This window comes from Diadema setosum, chromosome 17 (assembly GCF_964275005.1).
Source record: "Diadema setosum chromosome 17, eeDiaSeto1, whole genome shotgun sequence".
Lineage (NCBI taxonomy): Eukaryota > Metazoa > Echinodermata > Echinoidea > Diadematoida > Diadematidae > Diadema > Diadema setosum.
Window position 1 is genome coordinate 10,574,178 of NC_092701.1, and position 19,532 is coordinate 10,593,709.

Sequence of the window (19,532 nt, forward strand, 5' to 3'; positions counted from 1 at the left end):
TGGTCAGTTTCCCGACCGTTGCGAAGGTCTGAATGTCGTGAAAATTGCACTCATGTTTGTCAATATTTTGCTTGTTTATAGACATAAGATATGACCAATCATCACAAAATGTTCACAGATGGCAACTTTGATGTATGTAGTCCCACAAAATATAAATCATTTTCAACATAGGCATCGTATTGTTGGTGAAATTCTAAGTTCAAAAATGCGTGTTCATTTCACTCTCTCAGCCCGAGTATACTCGGGACCAGTCCACAGCCTGGAAAACGTCAGCCCGAGTATACTCGGGACACGTCCTAAACGGGTTAAGCAGATCGCAATGTGACAAGTCACATTCTACACCCAATATCAGTGCTGCATATACAGTCTTATTACAGCCTATGCAAAATGAAAACGTGTCACTCTTTCTGATGGATAAGTTTATCACATTTTCCTCACAGCAGACGATGGCAGTTGGACTCTCACATTTTGGCCCACAAATTTCCAGCATCATCTCACCAGTTGCCAGTGTATGCAACATGTCTTGATCACCTGATATAGAAACAAAAGTGAAACGAAATGGAATGCAAAAGGAGTAAAATTTGATAATCCTTTTATATGACATCATGTGTTCATCTAGAAATTTATCTTGAGAATAGGATTTAAATTAGACAATGTGAATGGGACCCATGGAGTATGGTAGTCATTATTTTGGGTACCTGGTACAACTGTATAATGGCAGCATAAAATAATAATAATAATAATAATAATAATAATAATAATAATAATAACAATAATAATAGTGTAATAATTGACAGTGCTTATACAGCGCATAACACAAAGTGATAATGTCCCTATGCACTCAAGAAATAAAAAATGAAAAGATTATACAAATATATCCTACAAGGCTACGATATGTACTTTTGCATTATCTACGAAGACAGGTCCAATATATTTGAATAAATTACTGGAGTGCAGGACTGAAATCACACATGGTGAATTAGATATTGCATTCTTTTGATGGGTGCAATTGCAAATTGGCAGTATAAACAGCATATTGTCAAGGGAATAAAAAATGGCAAATTTGCATTATTTCAGAAGAAAAATTGAAAAATTTGACAAACAAACTCACTCATTATCTGTGGCATCCGTTCTGGCACCTTCTCCATACTGTTGAGCATATTGGTGATAAGCAGCTTCCAACACCCATTCACCAAGGCAAACGGTGGAAAATCCTGGGTGTGCTGTTATACAGTTTATTTGAGCATCTGCATGTCGGCCGGTCGTTGTACTGCTCGACCTCCTCTAAGACCGGGTCAGCCTTGTGACAGCACAATGACTCCCGTGTTGTAGGCATTGGCACACAGTTCCCACATTGGCACCTGAAGAAAGAAATACAGGTAAATTCAGGTTTACTTGTTGTGTAACTTAATTAGTTTTAGTCATGTAGTACTGAGCTGCCACACAATGATAAATTGAGACCAATCCTTCAAGTTCAACATGCCAACTATTGCCACAGAGATTTACATCTACACCAGCCTCTTCAGTACTTTAGTCTTTAGTGACTTTACTGTCTTGTCCACACATTCCAAATAGCAGTAAGTCAATAAGCAGTAACTAACTGTGGCATCGGTAAAAACCTGTACATTGTAGAGAGTCTAGAGTATTATTACAACTTACAAGCAGCAGTTTTGTACTTCCAACATTTGTGACTTATACTTTTTTCTGGCCTATACAGATATACTACTGTTATTACTACTACTACTGTTACTAAGGTTATATAGAATATAGACTCTCAAGTAGATAATTACCAATTGTTATTCCCCAATCTTGCGGGCTCGTTGTCATCACCCCGTCCCCTGAGCTTCCTCACCGCCGACTGCTCCGGGGGCGGGAGGTGCAGCGTCTGGTTCATACTATACGGGAGTAAACCCAATCGCTGTTGAGGCCGACCAACGCCAACGGCTGCTTCTCCTGCTTGATCGGGGATCTTCGTCCTCACCATCTCGCTCGACATCCGACTCTGACTCCCTCTCTGACTCACTCGAAACGGTAGCGGGGCATGAAATGGGCGACTCGATCTCGTCGTCTGAATCCATCATTTATTCACACGTATTTTAGAACTAAAGCTACACAGGTCAGCGACAGAGCTGCTAGCTAGAGCTAAGCTGAGGCGAGCGCTAGCGCTATAAGATACTCACGATCGATATAACATTCTAACATCTACCTACCTTGGATCGAGATATCGATATAAATTTAGACTGTTAACCAGTGTCCCGTAACAATATGTCGTTACGACCTGCACACGCACTCACCAGTTGCAATGTACATTCAGCAGTTAAGAGGCTGTCACACACGCCTACTTGTCTTGTTTCCTGAAGGAAATGTTTAGTTTTTTTCCAAAATGTAAACATGATCCGAAATGACAAATTATTATAGGTAAAATACTCGAAAAATGTCCGAGTCGCCATTAAGTCGCTTCTGGAATATATAAACAACATATTTAAATCCTTTCTTGGGATGTGCTACTTGCAAAAATTGTGTATTTTGTGATTCAAAAGTAGAAAATCTATCTATCATTGACACGCTAGGGCAATGGTGAGAACTTCTTGCCTTCGCGGGGGGCTTCCTGTTGGTACGTCAAATCGCACTAGCCAATCAGCGGACAATTTTAGGGGGCGTTCCCACATTTGGGTGGTTTTAGAGCGATTTCTGACTACTGGTTACTTTTTAAAATCTAAAAATGTCGAAATCGTGTTAGTGGACCTGTATAGAGTCTTTGTAGCCCCAATGTTCACCCTAAAAGACCCGCCCTTTAAGCTCCATGGCGATCACGCGACGAGTGACCCTACGAACCCTGCGATAGATTTTACTGGTGCCAGTTAACTATCTGCGGAGTGACGAGGTCCAGATTGTAATCACAGGAACTGAAAGGGGAATTTACCCCAAAACGATGCAATGGCATGTACATTCAGTTAATGCAGACATATCGGAAATGCACAGTTAAAGGGATCGTATAGTTTTAATTTAGACCTAATTTCAGGTTTCTAACATTTTGTGGTGAAAAAGTGAGAAACCTCTTACGTAACATGAAAGAGCATGTAATTCCATGAGGAATTCAACATTAATTGGATAAAAATTGGTTTTGAAAGAGCTGAGATATCCAAAACAGAGCATTCTAATAAGGTGTGGAGCCCACCTTATAATACGATCGCTTTGTTTTGCTTTGTTTTTGGATGTTTCAGTCATTCCAAGCACGATTTTCATCAAACAAACTTTGAATTCCTCTTAAAATGGAATGCCATGTACTATTTCATAAGCGTTTTCTTGGTATCTTGCAAAAAGTTAAAAGCCTAATTCTCATCTCCACCAATACTGAACCATCCCTTTAATGATCTTTGAGAAAAATCAGATATCATTATGGTTATCGTGCACTGTTGTTACATCAAGAATTGGTGTAGTCTTCTTAATACTGCGATGAAAACAAACTTTAAAATTAACACTTACGTGCCTCGATTGATAAATAACGGACAGTCCTGTTTCGTCAAACATCACAAATGTGTGGGCCTACTACAAACCGGATTGTGTGTTTGTGTGTGTGTGTGTGTGTGTGTGTGTGTGTGTGCTTTCACGAGTATCAGTTTTACAAGAACGTTTGCTTTTATTCCTATCCTCGGCGAGATGTAGAGAGGGAAGGAATCCACATTAGTTCGCTCTATGCAGAGACCGCGAACCGGTTTGGTAATTTCAGGGGCTGCACTACCACCACCACCATTTTCTTCTTTTTTTTCTCTCTCTTTTTTTTTTTTTTTTTTTGTTTAATGTTCTTTGAACAAACAAACAAAAAAGGAGAAACAACGGAAAATAATGATGACAATAATAATAATAGTAATAACAGCACCACCAACAACAACGATGATACGCACAACAACGCACATACATCTACACAAACACATACACACGCGCACACACACACACACACACACACACAATGAAAAAAAAAAAAAAGTTCCGCTGCCCCAGCAGAGAGTGTTTACCTCCGCTACTGCAGCTGTTGTTTTGAAGACTTGGTCTTTTTAGGGAAGTTCCCCATTGAGACCACAATCGCTAGCGCTTTCCGCCACATGCGCCACCTGACACTACTGATCTATGAAGCTTACCTGAACTCTTATCATAGTGACATACATTGTAATGATAATTGTGCAAATAAAAAAAAAAGATCTTTTGTTTACCTGCGTGAGCCCTTGGCTTTTCCTTTTCCAAGACATTGGATGAGCACTTGGCCAAGCTCCTCTAGAAGGAGAAGATTTTTTTTTTTGACTTCGGCGTGATTAGATCTGAAATATATCAAAGGGATACGTTTGACCTTCTTTTCTTTAGCCCTCTAAATAACACAATGATTATCTCTCCATATATGTTTGTGTGTGAAATTTGTGCATATTATTAACTCATTGGCATAGAAAAGGTTAATGGAATATATGTAAATATGTATAGGTTTTCCCATTCATTTTCAAACTTTTTTCATTCAATTTCACAAATGTTTACTTCAATTTCGTCGCAGGATGTCGGGTATAGGCCAATCTTACTTCCAAATTCGTCTTTCGTCGTTCATTTTCAAATAAAGTCCACTCAATTTAGTCATTTGGCATACAGTTTTGTCATTTACAGTTCAAATTCGTCAGTCTCACTCGAAGCACTCATAACAACAGGATCGATTTCGTCTTTTGTCAATCATTTTCGTTAAATTTTCATTCATATTCGTCTCCTATCTCTATCCGGTGATTTTCCAGTCATTCACGTATTTTTTTTTTCTGGAACCGTTCACATTTTGCATTCAGGAGTTAACATACACACGTGTCCCCTCCCCACACACACACAAAGAACCACAGATACAGACACACACACAAGCAACCAGAGTACACACTGGTACAAACAGACGTACCGTCTCGCAAACGAAAACACTGACAAACGATTTCTAGGCAAACATGATTAAAGACAAAATATAAGTGAAGAATTGTAACCTGTTTAATGTCAAAGAATGGATAACATTATGTTTCCTGCTTTCCAGGGTACAATTTAAAGTTTGCTTCACGCATTATGATGCGAGAACCTGAACATTACGAGTTAAAGTTCAAAAGGTGACACTGACATACTGTCCTGGATTATGACTTTTGACTGTCGTTTATCCTTCAATCAAGTTTGGTTGGCAGTCATGTTTTTCGTGTGTATTGTCTAAGCAAATGGTTAGGGAGTAATGTGTAACGATATAATTTACGAGAGAAAGTAAAAATATGTCGGCTTAAAGTTGGTTCACCATCAAAATAAAGAATCGACAACATCTGACTAATATGAATGAAAAATTCATGAAATTATGTGAACAAAACGAATTTGATCTTTGCATTCTGCGATCCGTCAGCGGGAGGGGTGAATTTGAATGACAATTGACGATTCTGAATGCTATGTCTTCGAAAATGTTTGACGAAAAACGAATTACAATGCAATTGACGAAATTGAAGTTAGGATTTGCGTTCCATGTGCTTCTCAGGACGAAATTGAATAATAAATATGTGAAACTGAATGACAAAAGTGCGAAAATGGATGGGAAAACCTATATTAACCATTCTTTTACAACCTAATTGTATACATTTTTGTTTAATGATAAAAAAAATACAATTAGTAAACTGATAAAAATGTAAAAGCTTGGTAAACTCAACCTTTAGGCCCACATTTAAAGATTTAATTCCTTTGAGGAAATCAACTGATGTTTATCCTGATTGTTCAGCCGATGTATTGGCTGATTATTCCAACAGATGGGCATATTCGTTTGTCCCGGATATACTGTTCTGTTTGGTTGTTGATTTTTCACAACAACATAACTTTAAGTACTTGTATGCACCTCATCAATCGAACCATATGCAGTAGTGTAATATGTTTGGAAGCATTCATGACATTTGATACATTTAAGGCAGTCTCTCTACTGACATTTTTCACCAAATAACACAACCCAGATGAATTTCTGACGTATTTATAATAATCATCACTTCATGATGTAGCAAAGATAGAAATAAAATATTTAAAACATTCTGGTTTGTACAATCAGTTCACTTTCATTCTTTGTTTATTGTGACGGACGTGATTATATATTAAAAAACTCATAAATTTGGAGGATGGAGGGTCGAGTTCAGTTCTTATGTTCATTCTGCGCTTTATTTGTAATCCTGCCAGCTTTGCATACCTATCCTGCAGTGTCGAAAATATTCAGCTAAAGCTTTATTGTTGCGTCGATGTAGGGCAATTTGTTAATCAGTTGCAATGAAAACATGTCGACGGAAGAATTTCATGAATTTCAAGCTTTATTGTCGTCTCCGATTTTGTTTTCGTTCCCGTGTTTTTTTTTTTTTAATAGAAATTCTTTTCTAATTGTTGGCCTCGAGGTCACTGCAAGATGAATATGCACATAAATGTCACCTATGGTCTCTCGCCTTGGGAACGATTTCAATTTATTTGATGATAATGGGGTGTTGCGTCGCATACTGTCTAAACGGTATCATTGTTATTGTATATTAAGTCATATTGTATTGCCAGAACGACAATGGTTCATCCGCTTACAGCATGTGGCTTTTCTGACCCCTAACCTGCACTAGAGAAGAATTTGCTATATAACTGTATAATGTACTTTTTTGTTTTGTTTTTCTCTTATGTTCCGATCATTGTTGTACCCGTGCTCCCCTTCTCAATCTTAAACTCGTTTTTAACTGGGACCTGCGCTCAACAAGCTCATATTTCTTTAGCATTCATTCACAGATTCCAAACTTAACAGATCGACTACTATTATGTTTTATATATTTGCAATATTCTATGTATGTCATGTATTTCATTTAATTTTGTTATATTTGATGTAATTTTTCATGGAGAAATATGAAAAATAAATTGAAATTGAAATTGAAATTAGTCTCTTCCAGTGGAAGATGACGACTACGACTACGACTACGACGTGACGGCGACAACAACGACGACGACGACAGTTGGCCTTTTTCTTCATTTTTTTTTCTTTTTTAATTGCTTGTTTTCTTACTTGGGCCTGTCAGGTGTCTTCTAGCTTTGTGCTTCGCATTATTGTTAATATCGGTAGTCTTTAACTTATTTTGTTTTCATTAACATCTATCACTTTCAGTGTATTTTTGTTTCTCGGTGAGCAGCATTAATTTCATTGCCAGGAATCCTTCACTTTGTATTATACTGCAAAGGATTCTCTTCCCTCAAATTGGCTCATTTTCACTTCCCTCTGTTTCAGTTTCCTTTCTTCTGTTGTCATTTTAGACGAGACCTCGAGGGTCCAATCCATGACCCAGTTGACCCGAGTTCCGCTTTCGTTGCTTTCGTCGCTCCCAGGATTACCTCCTCTATACAGACACTTTGTGAGTGATAGTTTGATTTTCCAGTCAAGGGAAGTGCATCGCTATGATTTACCAGAGTACCAAAAAGTGTCATCAAATCGTCCCTAAAAGGAAACTCGATGCCACAAAATTGTACAAACAGGATTTTGCGGGCAATTGACGACTATCAGTTTTTCCAGGGCCATAAACGCGCACGTTACTTTGATGAGGAAGTAATCAACAAAAATAGGACATTATCATAGAACAAAAAAAAAATCTATAATTTCATATTAGGCCTGTGTAAGTAACGACCGTTTAAAGATGTTTTTAAGTGATTGTAAAAACACTACAAAACACGCAAGCGTTTGGCCTTTCCAAAAAGCGTTCATCAAATATTCGAGACCCGACATCGCATGATAAGCCAGTTTGGAGTTCCACTTTGTGCATACTCAGAAAAACAAAATAAGACAAAACGCTTGTATCTACAGAGCATGTTGGTTTTTAATTTCAATTAGATATGCATCTGTGACGTAATAATTAAAGTAGGCGTGATCTTCATAAAGTTCCTTGTCGGCATATCCCCCTGACAACAAAAGTGGTATTTGGTTATAGGCCTACCAATAAAAAATGATTGCTTATACACTCATGGCGAAATAGCGAAATAGACTGATGCTTCCGAAAATGTTAATTGACGGACTTAGGGTCATTTCGTCTATGCAATTTCATTATTTTGTGGAACAAAAAGAACATCACACGTATAAACCCACACGTACACTCATTGTCTCCTTTTGTATTCTATATTCTCTCCTCTCTTCTTTTGCCTATCCTATCTCTATGCAAGTCATCCCTTCCCCTATATTTTCCTACATGTTATGTATTATGTACGAGGGCTGCATGCAAATCAAGCAATGCTTAAGCTGTAGCCCTTCTGCGTTATTCATTGCATCACTGATATGTTCTGTTGTACATTGTAAAGGCAATGAAGAAACTGTATTGCTGTATATTCTAAAGGTAATGGAGAAACTTACCTTGTTAGCAATCAATGTTTATGTATATCCATTTATATGTATGGTACCATCAATGTATATGATATTATTATGTGTATGTATATGTATGAGCAATGATATAATGCTGGAACCAATAAATCAAATCAAATCAAATATTTGAATTTTATTTGATAGTATCAAAATCATACCAAAAAAAAAAACACATATACACACAAAAAAAAAACCCATACAAATTGAAAACTTGGTCAGATTAATAAAGAGTAATTTATTACAATAATGATACACATGCATGCACCTTACGTGAAAGATGGCAATACACAAAAACATTATACAGTAAGCTAAGATTTTATACAAGTCATCATCATCTTATTGATAGAACTAGATTCCCAGCCCTCCTCCCCTCTTCCCCAATACACACATACATACACCTCGCATGAAGTTAGTAATGGATCCTCGCCGTGATTATCCTTCTTCTCCGGAAGTTGACAAACACACACACACACACACACACACACACACAGAGAGAGAGAGAGAGAGAGAGAGAGATAATGTAAAACTGAAGCTCATTTGACGTTATCACAGGCGCTGCTATATTGGTGGTTTTATAATAAATACCCCTGGACAATTTATTACCCCAGCCATTTCCCCTGACCCTTTAATCCTTACTCAACATAATCATGACTTATACAAGCCAAATTCTAACATTAATACTAACCCTAACGTTAAATCCTAACCCTAACCCTTGCCCTAACCCTAACCCTAACCCTAACCCTAACCCTAACCCTTGCCCTAACCCTAACCCGAACCCTAACCCTAACTCTAACCCTAACCGTAACCCTAACCTTAACCCTAACCCTTACCTTAACCCCAATCCTGAACCCAACCCTTTCACTGAAAGGGGTCATTGTCCTGATAATGACGATTGGCTTCGACAGTCATACCAAAGCAAAGGAGCTAGACGGAGGCGAATTTTTGTTCAGCAAATCTTTTTCGTGGCTGTCTTTTCTAATCGAATGGCGGATTCCGGACCATTTAATATTCGACAAAAAAGATTTGTTTTTTCTTTTTAATTCATAATCACAATAGTGAAAACTTGATCGAAATCAGATAAAGATAAGGATTACTTATGAAATTGTGAACATTTCGCTCATTTATGCGAGCAGCCGATTTGAATAATATGCAAATCAGCTAGGTGATGTTGTCATCACCTTTTTTTTCATTGATCGCGCACAAGAAATCCGACAAAATTCTTATAAATAAAAATTATGCCTGTCATAAATGTGTAAAGTTAGTTTATTAAAGATAATGCCATTCATGACTGAACAACTTATCTTTTAAATAGGGACCTTACTGATCAGACATGATTAGGATTTGAGCCTGGGCGCAGTTGTATTCAGAAAAAAAAATAGAATACTAGTATACTAGAATTTGTATTATACGCAAACTTCATGCTTGCCTGATATGGCCTGACAAGTCTAACGTGTTGACTCTCTGTTAAAGTAGGTGTGACCTCTCCGTGAATCTCATTCGCTCCCGCTTCCCCCCACCCCCCCCCCCCCCCAATATAGCGTGGGCAGGACCACAACCTCCCGTTGCAACCAGTTTACATTACAGAATGTAATCGTGGCACATCATGGAGTTTATCGCCTGTCCTGCGTCTTTCTACCGGTACTTGGGTTTATAATCATTGAGTGGGAGTCTAGCTCGCCCAAAAGTGTTGTCTAATAACGTCTGATCTGTGGACGCTCATAGTGGTTTATAGGGAATAAAACCCAAAGGATGATATAATGTCAATAAGAACATATCTCATCTTACTTCATATTTTCATTATATTGAGTTTTCACACAATTTGCATACATCCAGAGATCAATTGATAGTGAAAATAATATAAAAAAAAATCAGGGTACAGACTTTGTAAATAGGGCATGGCACAGAATAGATTTAAATCCGTGTAGATGACGGTGGATGAGTAGGCCTACGTCACATTCATGTTAAATAATACACTGTAATAATAAAAGATCTTTGCTTCTTTAATGTAATATAGCCACACAAACCAAAACCTAATGCCTACAAGATTAAATTCAAACTTTTGTCATGCTATAAAATTATTATCACGTCTTATACATACAGGGGTATACGTCTCGCCTCCCCAAGCTTGCTATAGGTCACCTACGTGTTGTCAGTGGTATGCGGATTACTATGATAAGTTTTTAAGCTCTCTAGAAATGTAGTTGTGTAGGTACCATACATATTTATGGCTACAATCCTAAATCTGTTCTACTGATAGTCACTATTTCTCGTTTGCCTCCCCTTACTGTCACGACTTTATTCTTTGCATACCGGTACTATTAAGGCCAACATGTAAAATAATCACTTATCTTGAACGGCTGTCTACTTCATACAGCAGTTCAAAGTGACAATGTTTGCATTTCGCCAGGGTGCGGTTGTATGGCTAATGTTGACAAAATTTATGCAAGTCACGACATGGTTCACAGCTTCGCTGGATTTTGCTCGACGATCCCATGGAACTACAGTATCCAGATTATATTGTACAATGCTATCACCGTAATGATTCTATCTGGCAAGTTTGTTGAAAATCTGTTGTAGACTTTTCAAGAAGACACTGAAAAAAAATCCCTCTCCTCCCCATCACCTCCACCCCCCCCCCCCCCCGCGATCCGGGCACCCCTCAATCCGTCATAATCAGTCATGCAATTTCAGTCATTAATATCTTCATAGCACTAGGTTAGGGACTCTGAGGCTTCAATTTGAAGCCTCCTCCCTACTTATGGCCGGTGCCCTGCATCCCTGGATCTGCCATTAAACTTGAACTACTGTCATCAATGTCTTTATAGAACCAACCTAGCTCATTCTTATTTAATAAGAATTTCGATAAAACCGTAGTTCTGGGACTTTGAGGCCCCCCTCCCCTTTTTTCGGGAGGGGGGGGGGGGTGGCTACTATAAACAAATCGAGATCCCATTGCCATAATCGTGCTACCTGCCACTTTTGTTGAAAATCTGTCATGGATTTCATTAAGAAAATAGAAATGGTGGAAGTTCATGGGCAATTTTGATATGGAGTTTATCTTCTATCTTTATACACAATATCGCTAAAGTATACAATTTGCACATTTCCCGGCAAAATTGAACTTTTGCACATTTCCCGTTGATGAAATTTCACATTTCACGGCGTTTGCACATTTACTGGCAAGACTTTTTCACATTTCCCGGCGTTTGCACATTTCCCGGCGAGACGTTTGCACAATTCCCGGCTTTTGCACATTTCCCGGCGTTTGCACATTTCCCGGCTCCACAGGGGCCCTAAAGGTTAGATCTAGGCTGTGCCAGTGGCTACACTAAACATGCAAAAACGCAAGCTTAACATTAAAAGGACACGTTCACCTTCATAAACATGTGGGCTGAATGAATGCAGCAATATTAGTAGAACACATTAGTGAGAGTTTGAGGAAAATCGGACAATCTGTTCAAACGTTATGCATTTTTGAAGTTCCTGCTCACTCAAAGCTGGATGAGAAGTCTACTATAGCTTGTGATGTCACAATGCGTACAACGATATAAAGAAAGAATAAAGAAAATTCAACATATTTTCACTTTTCTAGCATAACAAAAAAAAAACAACACTTAACTTCTCTCTTTAGAAGGCAGGGGGAATAATATTACCCTTAACATATGTCAGTAACAAGTTGAAGAAATGCGTACTTTATTCAAAAAGCGAATTTTTGTGTGAAATTCTCTTTTATCTATTTTCTTTATGTCGTCGCACGCACATGACATCATACACTGTAGTAGTCTTCTCATCCAGTAGTGACTTAGCAGATACTTTAAAAATTCATAACTTTTGAACGGATTGTCTGATTTTCCCCAAACTTTCACTGATGTGTTCTAATAATATTGTTGCATTCAATTAATCCACATATATATGGAGATGGACTTGTCCTTCAAGGTTAAGGGTTTAGGCACCAAAACTAAACAAAAAATGAGAAGAGATTGTTACCTTTCGTTATTATTGTAATTTTGAACATAACATTCATGAGTGTTCTTACATTACAAATATAAATATTTTGGTCTAGGTCTATCAAGATAGTAAGGTACGTTAAATGAATAGAAACGAAATTGGTCGCACATTCATGGATGGCAGAAAATTTTTGACGAGATTGAAGTTCACAAGACATGAATTTGAATGAGAAATGTGTTAAAATTTTGGGAAAACCTGGAGAACCACGAGTTCTGAAAACATCGGAATAGCCCGGAAGAGTAGCAGTCCAGTTGCATGCATGATGCATGCTCGCGCGTTTGCACAAATTAATGATGGTAAGATTCATAGTCATGGAATTACATTAAGGCCAACTGAGAGTGAGATAAAGTTTCTAATTTTTTAGTCTAATATCAAGCCCTGAAAGGCCTGATAATTTACAACATACAATTCATATAAAAGAAAAGATTTCAATTAAACAATAGGTAGTAAACTCAAGTTTTTGCAGGTACTTACGAGGCTAGCAGAAATCTACGAGTCCAAAGGTAAAGGCAAAGCTGGTCCCAGGTGCACTGCGTGTAGATGCTCTTGCAAGGACCTTCAACCGGGCACATGCGTCGGTTACACACCTTCCAACCGGGCGCGATTTTTTTTCCCGTAACCCTAACGCGTCGAAATTGCCAATTGTGTCACTTGAGCAAAGACTATCAGTGTACAAGTTGGTTTTTGTACGCATGTGCGTGGACTTAAACAGTTAGGCGTTCTTGCGTATGAGATCTGCTGCTATGCTACGTCTTGAAGGTGCCGCAGCCATTCCACAGTTGCTGGGCATGGGTCGGTCAGGTTAGTGTGGGATCCTCGAGGTGGTCCGAGCTTGGTACATTCCAGCAGGATGTGGTCCGCTGTCTGCTCAGGTGCACCACACAGACAAGCTGCTGAGGAACTAAGGCCCCAGCGATGCATGTTGGCCCCGAAGCGACCTACTCCAGTGCGGAGGCGGTTCAGGGTGACCCACTCTCTACGAGGGAGATCAGCTCCTGGTGGGATGGTTATGCCAGGGGGGATGGTGAACTGTGTGGGCTTTGTCGTCACTTGCCAATCATGTTGCCATTTCTCCATAAGGTTGAAGTTGGAGGTTGCTAGTGATTTTGCATGACGGCTGAAGGGTCGACGAGAGCGTAGGCGTTGGCGGGTGAGGTTTTGGGCTCTGGTGACGCGAGCATGTAGGAGGTGTGAGGTGTCTGGAAGAGCCTTCTTCACCAGAATGGCCATGTGGTGTTCTCTACGGAGTGCTGGTGGGGCAATTCCAGAAAGGACAGGGAGGTATTTCACTGGGGTTGGTCGCAGGCAACCGTTGACTATTCTCATGGTGTCGTTGAGAGTAGCATCCAGTTTGTTGACATGGGAGCTCCTACACCATGCTGGGGCAGCATATTCTGCAGCACTATAGACGAGTGCGAGGGCACCTGTTCGGAGAGTGCTTGTGTGGGCTCCCCAGGAAGAACCAGCAAGGCGGCGTAGAAGGTTGTTCCTTGATGTCACTTTGCCACGTAGTGCCTCGATGTGCTGTTTGAAGGTGAGTTGCCTATCCAGTTTCACCCCGAGGTAAGTCGGGATGGGGCTGTTCGGGAGTGTTGAGCCATCCAGCTTGACTGTAAGCTGTCTGTGAGCTTCCTTTGTGTTCAAGGTAAAGGGTGTCGCAGTGGTTTTTGCGTAGCTCAGTCTTAGTCTCCATGTCCTCAGGTACATGGCGAGAGCATCCATGTCATTTGACAGTGTGTTCTCAACCGTCTTCCAGTTTCTGCCAGAGTACAGGAGTGCAAGGTCATCTGCATAGGCGTACTTGGACGATGAGGTTGAGGGGAGATCACTGAGGTAGATGTTAAAGAGTGTTGGAGCCAGAACTGAGCCCTGGGGGACCCCATTTTTGAGACGGCGCAATCGGCTGACCTGCCCATCGCTTGTCTTCAGTATAAAGCTGCGGTTAGAGATGACAGTGCAGATGAACCGCACGAGATGACGGTCAGGAATGGTGCGAAGTAGCTTCAGGGTGAGACCCTGGTGCCATACCGTGTCATAAGCAGCTGTGAGGTCCACCAAGATCACGCCTGCCTTGTAGCCCTTTTCGAAGGCTTCCTCAATGTCATCGGTAAGGTTGACAATCTGATGGACAGTACTCCTGCCTCGGCGGAAGCCAGCTTGCTCGTGCGGCAGCTGTGGGTCGATGATAGGTTCCAAACGAGCTAGAAGGAGTCTTTCCAGGAGCTTGAACGGGACACAAAGGAGCGATATCGGGCGATAGTTCTTTGGGTCGTCGGTTGCCTTGTTGGGTTTGGGTATGGCAATGACTGTTGCCTTACGCCAAATCTTGGGTATGGTCGTATTTGAGAGACAGTTGGAATAAAAGCCTCTCAGCCATTTAAGACATCTTGGGCCGCAGTGGATGAGAAACTCTGGAGGGATGTTGTCTGGGCCCTGGGCCTTTCCACTCTTGAGTTGGCGGACGGCTAGCATAAGCTCCTCAATGGTGAAAGGAGTGGACAGAAATCCGTCGACTCCAGGGGCTTGCCACAGGGCAGATGTTTCTTGTTTGACATGGAGTGCCTGCTCCTTGCTGGCATCTTTGAACTTCCCGTTCTCCAGGAGTTGTTTAGCAATGGCATTTGCAGACACAGGGCATCGTGTAGGTTTTGAGCTTCTTCCTGTGAGGCGATTGAGAGTTCTCCAGGCTCGCCTGCTGGAATGGGAGAAGTCAATACCTTGTACGGTCTCCTCCCAACGCTCTCGCCGTTTCCTGTCTAAACAGTCAGTTAGTGCTGATGCCTTGTTAGCCGCATCTTCGTCTCCAGGTTGGGTGTGTAGGAAGTCTTGATAGTGGGTGGAGCACTCATCATCCCATAGTGGGATATAGCGCTTGCGGAAGCCGCGGGGGATGGTAGCTTTTGCTGAGCTAATAAGGAGATTGCAGAGAGAGGAGTATGCTTGGTCCAAATTGGCGGTTGAGAAGGGGGGAAGATTGTCAATGCCTGACTCCACACGGCTTTCGAACTTGGTCCAGTCAGCCTTCCGGAAGTTCCACCTCTTCACCGGCTTGGAAGGCATTGGTGAAATTGGACTTACCGAGATGATCAGTGAAGGCCTGTGTTGTGATTTGGGGAAATGGTCCAGGATGATGCGGGAGGGAGCTGGGCCATCTAAGTTGGTGAATGCTAGGTCTGGGTTGGATGTGGTATTCCAGCGGCCAGAGTGGAAGCTGTCTGGCTGCTTTGGATCGTACAGAAGGTGCATGCTAGATGATGATGCCCAGTTTTCTAGAGTATCTCCATTTGGGCTCGATGACGAATAGCCCCAGGTTGTGCTGCGGCAGTTGAAGTCTCCGGCGTAAATGCACGGACTGGCAAACACTGGGATTGAGTCGGATTGGAGCTGAAAGGGAGGTGGTTTGTAGATGTTAACAATGGTGACGCCTTCAACCTCAGTGGCTGCCCATTCCAGACTCAATTCGGGAGCAGATATACCAAGCTCCCGCCATTGGGTAGAGTGTCTCACGAAGGATGCAATACCATGGATATCACTCTTTGTGTGAGCTGCAAGGACATAGCCGGGGATCTTTAGATTGGAGGTTTCTTTGGAGTGGGTCTCTTGAAGAAGGATGACAGTGACTTGATATGATTGAAGGAGGTGTTCAATGACTGAGATCTTGGACTTGGTGATACCTTCTACATTTAGTTGCAGGACTGATATCCCATCCGGCTTGACACCAACTGGTGCCTGCCCTGGAAAGGGCACGTGTTCCGGGGAAGGGGTAAGGCCAGACTGCAGCTGTCCAGAAGGCATCTTTTGCTTGGGTGTTGAAGCAGTAGTAGTAGCAGTAGTAGTAGTCTCTGGTGTCGTCATTCGCCTGTGTCAAAAGCTGGCTGTTGGCACAGTTACCAGGGCTCACCACGGGGAGGTTAGACGACTTGGCGTTGAGTTCGTACTGTTACACAGTATGTACAGAGTACCATTGGCATGGCCGTCTGGTAACCACAGAATCAGATTACAATGTGAGAATGGGACGCCGTCCTTCAAGCAGAAACATAACAACGGGTTTGTGTGTATGGGTATGTGTATGCGCGTGTGTGAGTGTTTGTGTGTGTGTGTGTGTGTGTGTGTGTGTGTGTGTAGATGTGTGTGTGCGTCTGTGTGTGCATTTATGAGTGTCATTTCATAGCTCCTTTGCTATGTCAGGAAATGTTTCCGCACACACATGCCCTTTCAAATACATGCTGTCACACTCGCCTTTGTTCTTGTGTTCGCACAGGCGTGACGTCCCTTTTGTTGAAAATGCAAGCAATTGCTTGTGCGGGACAAGCAAAAGGTATAAGCACAAGCAAAAGGTTATATATGGATTTAAGCAATTCCTTGAGCTAGACCTTTTGCCAGACGAGCTTGTGCTTTTGCTTGAAGCAATTGCTTACAAGCAATTGCTTGTTTCATGCATTCGGCCCAAATTCAGTAAGTCTTCTGCGGGAGGATAGGTCGAAATGAAATGCAAACACATCACCTCAATTAACATCAATTAACATCAGTAATAAGATTGTCCCGAAAATCGTATTATTCAACTATTCTAATAGAAAAAAATAAGGATAATCTTTTTTCATTGTGGAAAACTGTCAATGCTCTTATGGGAAAGACGGTAAAAGAAACTACCAACTCTATCATCATTGACAATGAAGAAATTACTGATTTTACCACAATTGCCAACTCATTTAATGATTATTCTATAAATATTGGTCCTAGTTTATCATCTAATATGAATTCATGTATTACACATTTTACTGATTATTTACCCAATCCTTGTGAAAATTCATTATTTCTCACGCCTACCAATGATCATGAAATAATTAATGTTGTCCAGAATCTGAAAACAACTAAATCGAGTGGGCATGATGGTCTTAGTGTTCATTTATTGAAACAAATATTTTTTTTTTTATATTGCAAGCCCCCTAACTCACGTATTTAATATGTCTCTTTCAACAGGCATTTTTCCGAACTCATTTAAACTTGCAAAAGTTATTCCTATTCATAAAAAAAGATGATTTTAAATTAATGAGCAATTATAGACCAATTTCATTATTACCACGTATATCTAAAGTTCTTGGAAAATTGTGTATAAAAGGTTACATCAGTTTTTACAAACCAATAATTTATTGATACCCAATCAATTTGGATTTAGAAGTGGATATTCTACTGATTATGCAATCGCTCACATGTGTGATAAAATAATTGAAGCTTTTGTTGATAAGAAGCATGTTATAGGTATATACATGGATTTGTCGAAAGCATTCGACACCATCGACCATGAAGTATTGATACATAAACTTAATACGTATGAAGTACGAGGTCACGCTCTGCTCTGGTTTATAAATCATTTGCAAAACCGTCAACAGTATGTTAGTTTTCAGTCTTATGAATCACAGAAACTTGATATTAAATGTGGGGTACCTCAAGGCTCCATTTTAGGGCCTCTGTTGTTTAACATCTATATAAATTATATTATAAGTGCTTCTCCATCTTTGAATTTTATACTTTTTGCTGATGATACATCCATTATTACACCAGATTATGATATAGGGACCCTTGTTAATCGTTTGAACACTGAATTTAATATATTGAATTGGTTTAAATCAAACAAGTTATCTTTGAATGTTAATAAGACAAATTTTGTTCACTTTAGAAAACCCTACTCACAGGATCTTAATGTCAACATATCAATTGGTGGGTTTTCTCTTTGCGAGAAACAGGTTATTAGATTTTTAGGCATTACAATCGAATCTCATTTGACATGGAACGAACATATATCCTGTCTACAAAGGACCCTACAGTATCAAGAAATATTGGCGTACTCTGGAAGTTGAAAGATCTGTTATCAAAACGATCCCTGATTATTTTATATAATTCTTTAATTTTGCGTCATTATATTGTGTTGAAATATTGTATGGGGAAATTGTAGTATTACTAAACTGAATTCATTGTATTTACTCCAAAAACGTGCTATTCGCATTGTTACTAATTCCACATATTTATCTCATACAGAACCTTTATTTCATCGTTTGCATACTTTGAAGCTTCAGGACATCCACATTTTGATTTTTACAAACAGGTATATTTATGTACAAGTATGCAACAAATCAACTTCCCTCTTTATTTCATAATATTTTTCACTTAAATTCGAATATACACACATATCCAACTCGCCGTTCGACAGACTTTCACCTTGTAAACCCCAAAACTGTTTTAGCTCAGAAATCAATTAGACTTTACGGTCCCGATGTCTGGAATAACCTACCTGATCAATTAAAGCAGTGTACTTCACTTTTTTCCTTTAAAGCTCATTTAAAAAAGTATTATTGAAATATGTTTCCAGTTAGTAGTCTTTGATCAACGTATTTTTTCTTTCTTTTTTTTTTTCCTTAAGTCTCAGTCAGCCCTGATCCATGCAAAGTGTTGTTGTTTTTTTTTTTCGATTTTGTTTTCATTCCCTCCCGTTCCTTTCTTTGATAACGATATTGCATACATTCAGTAAAGCGTATACCTTACCCCAAAAATAGGCATGCTACAGCCTTTATTCTCTCTTGCACTGTCACCTGCACACACGACGCACTGTCACTCACACACACCTACGCTTTTATTGTCTGCTATACCATGCTGTAGTCAATGGTGCTGCGTGCTTTTTTTTTCTTGTTTTAAAGCGCTAAGTCACTATTTTTCTTTTCTGTTTTTTTTTTTTGTCTCTAGCAAAATGTGTTTCGTGTAATAAGATTAAGAGTTTTATGAGTACATATATAATAGACAAGGCAGAGCCAGGCAAAAACTGCCTTTTTTCCAGTCAAGTTTTTCTCACTTGATTCTGGTACTTTAGACCATACTTAACAAAATAAGCTTCTGCGCCATCTTGAAATCTGTCCAAATCCAAGATGGCCGCCAAATATCCAAAATGGCCGCCAGAAGACCTAAAAAGTGCCTTCTGTGGTTAAGATTTGTCTGGGGACGGTTTTTTTTTTTTTTACTCTATTTGATGATAAATGGTAAGAGGAATAAGATTCAGTGAATTAAAATTAAAATCAGTTTCTTTTTTATTGCGAAAATCCAACATGGCCGCCAGACGCAGCTCCCGAAATTGATAAATGTC

The 19,532-nt window shown here is 39.9% G+C and overlaps 1 pseudogene; it reads right to left on the bottom strand.

Annotated features, from left to right (window-relative positions):
* Positions 1-465: 465 nt before the first annotated feature.
* On the bottom strand, positions 466-2,243 carry LOC140241237 (uncharacterized; annotated as a pseudogene).
* Positions 2,244-19,532: the final 17,289 nt, after the last annotated feature.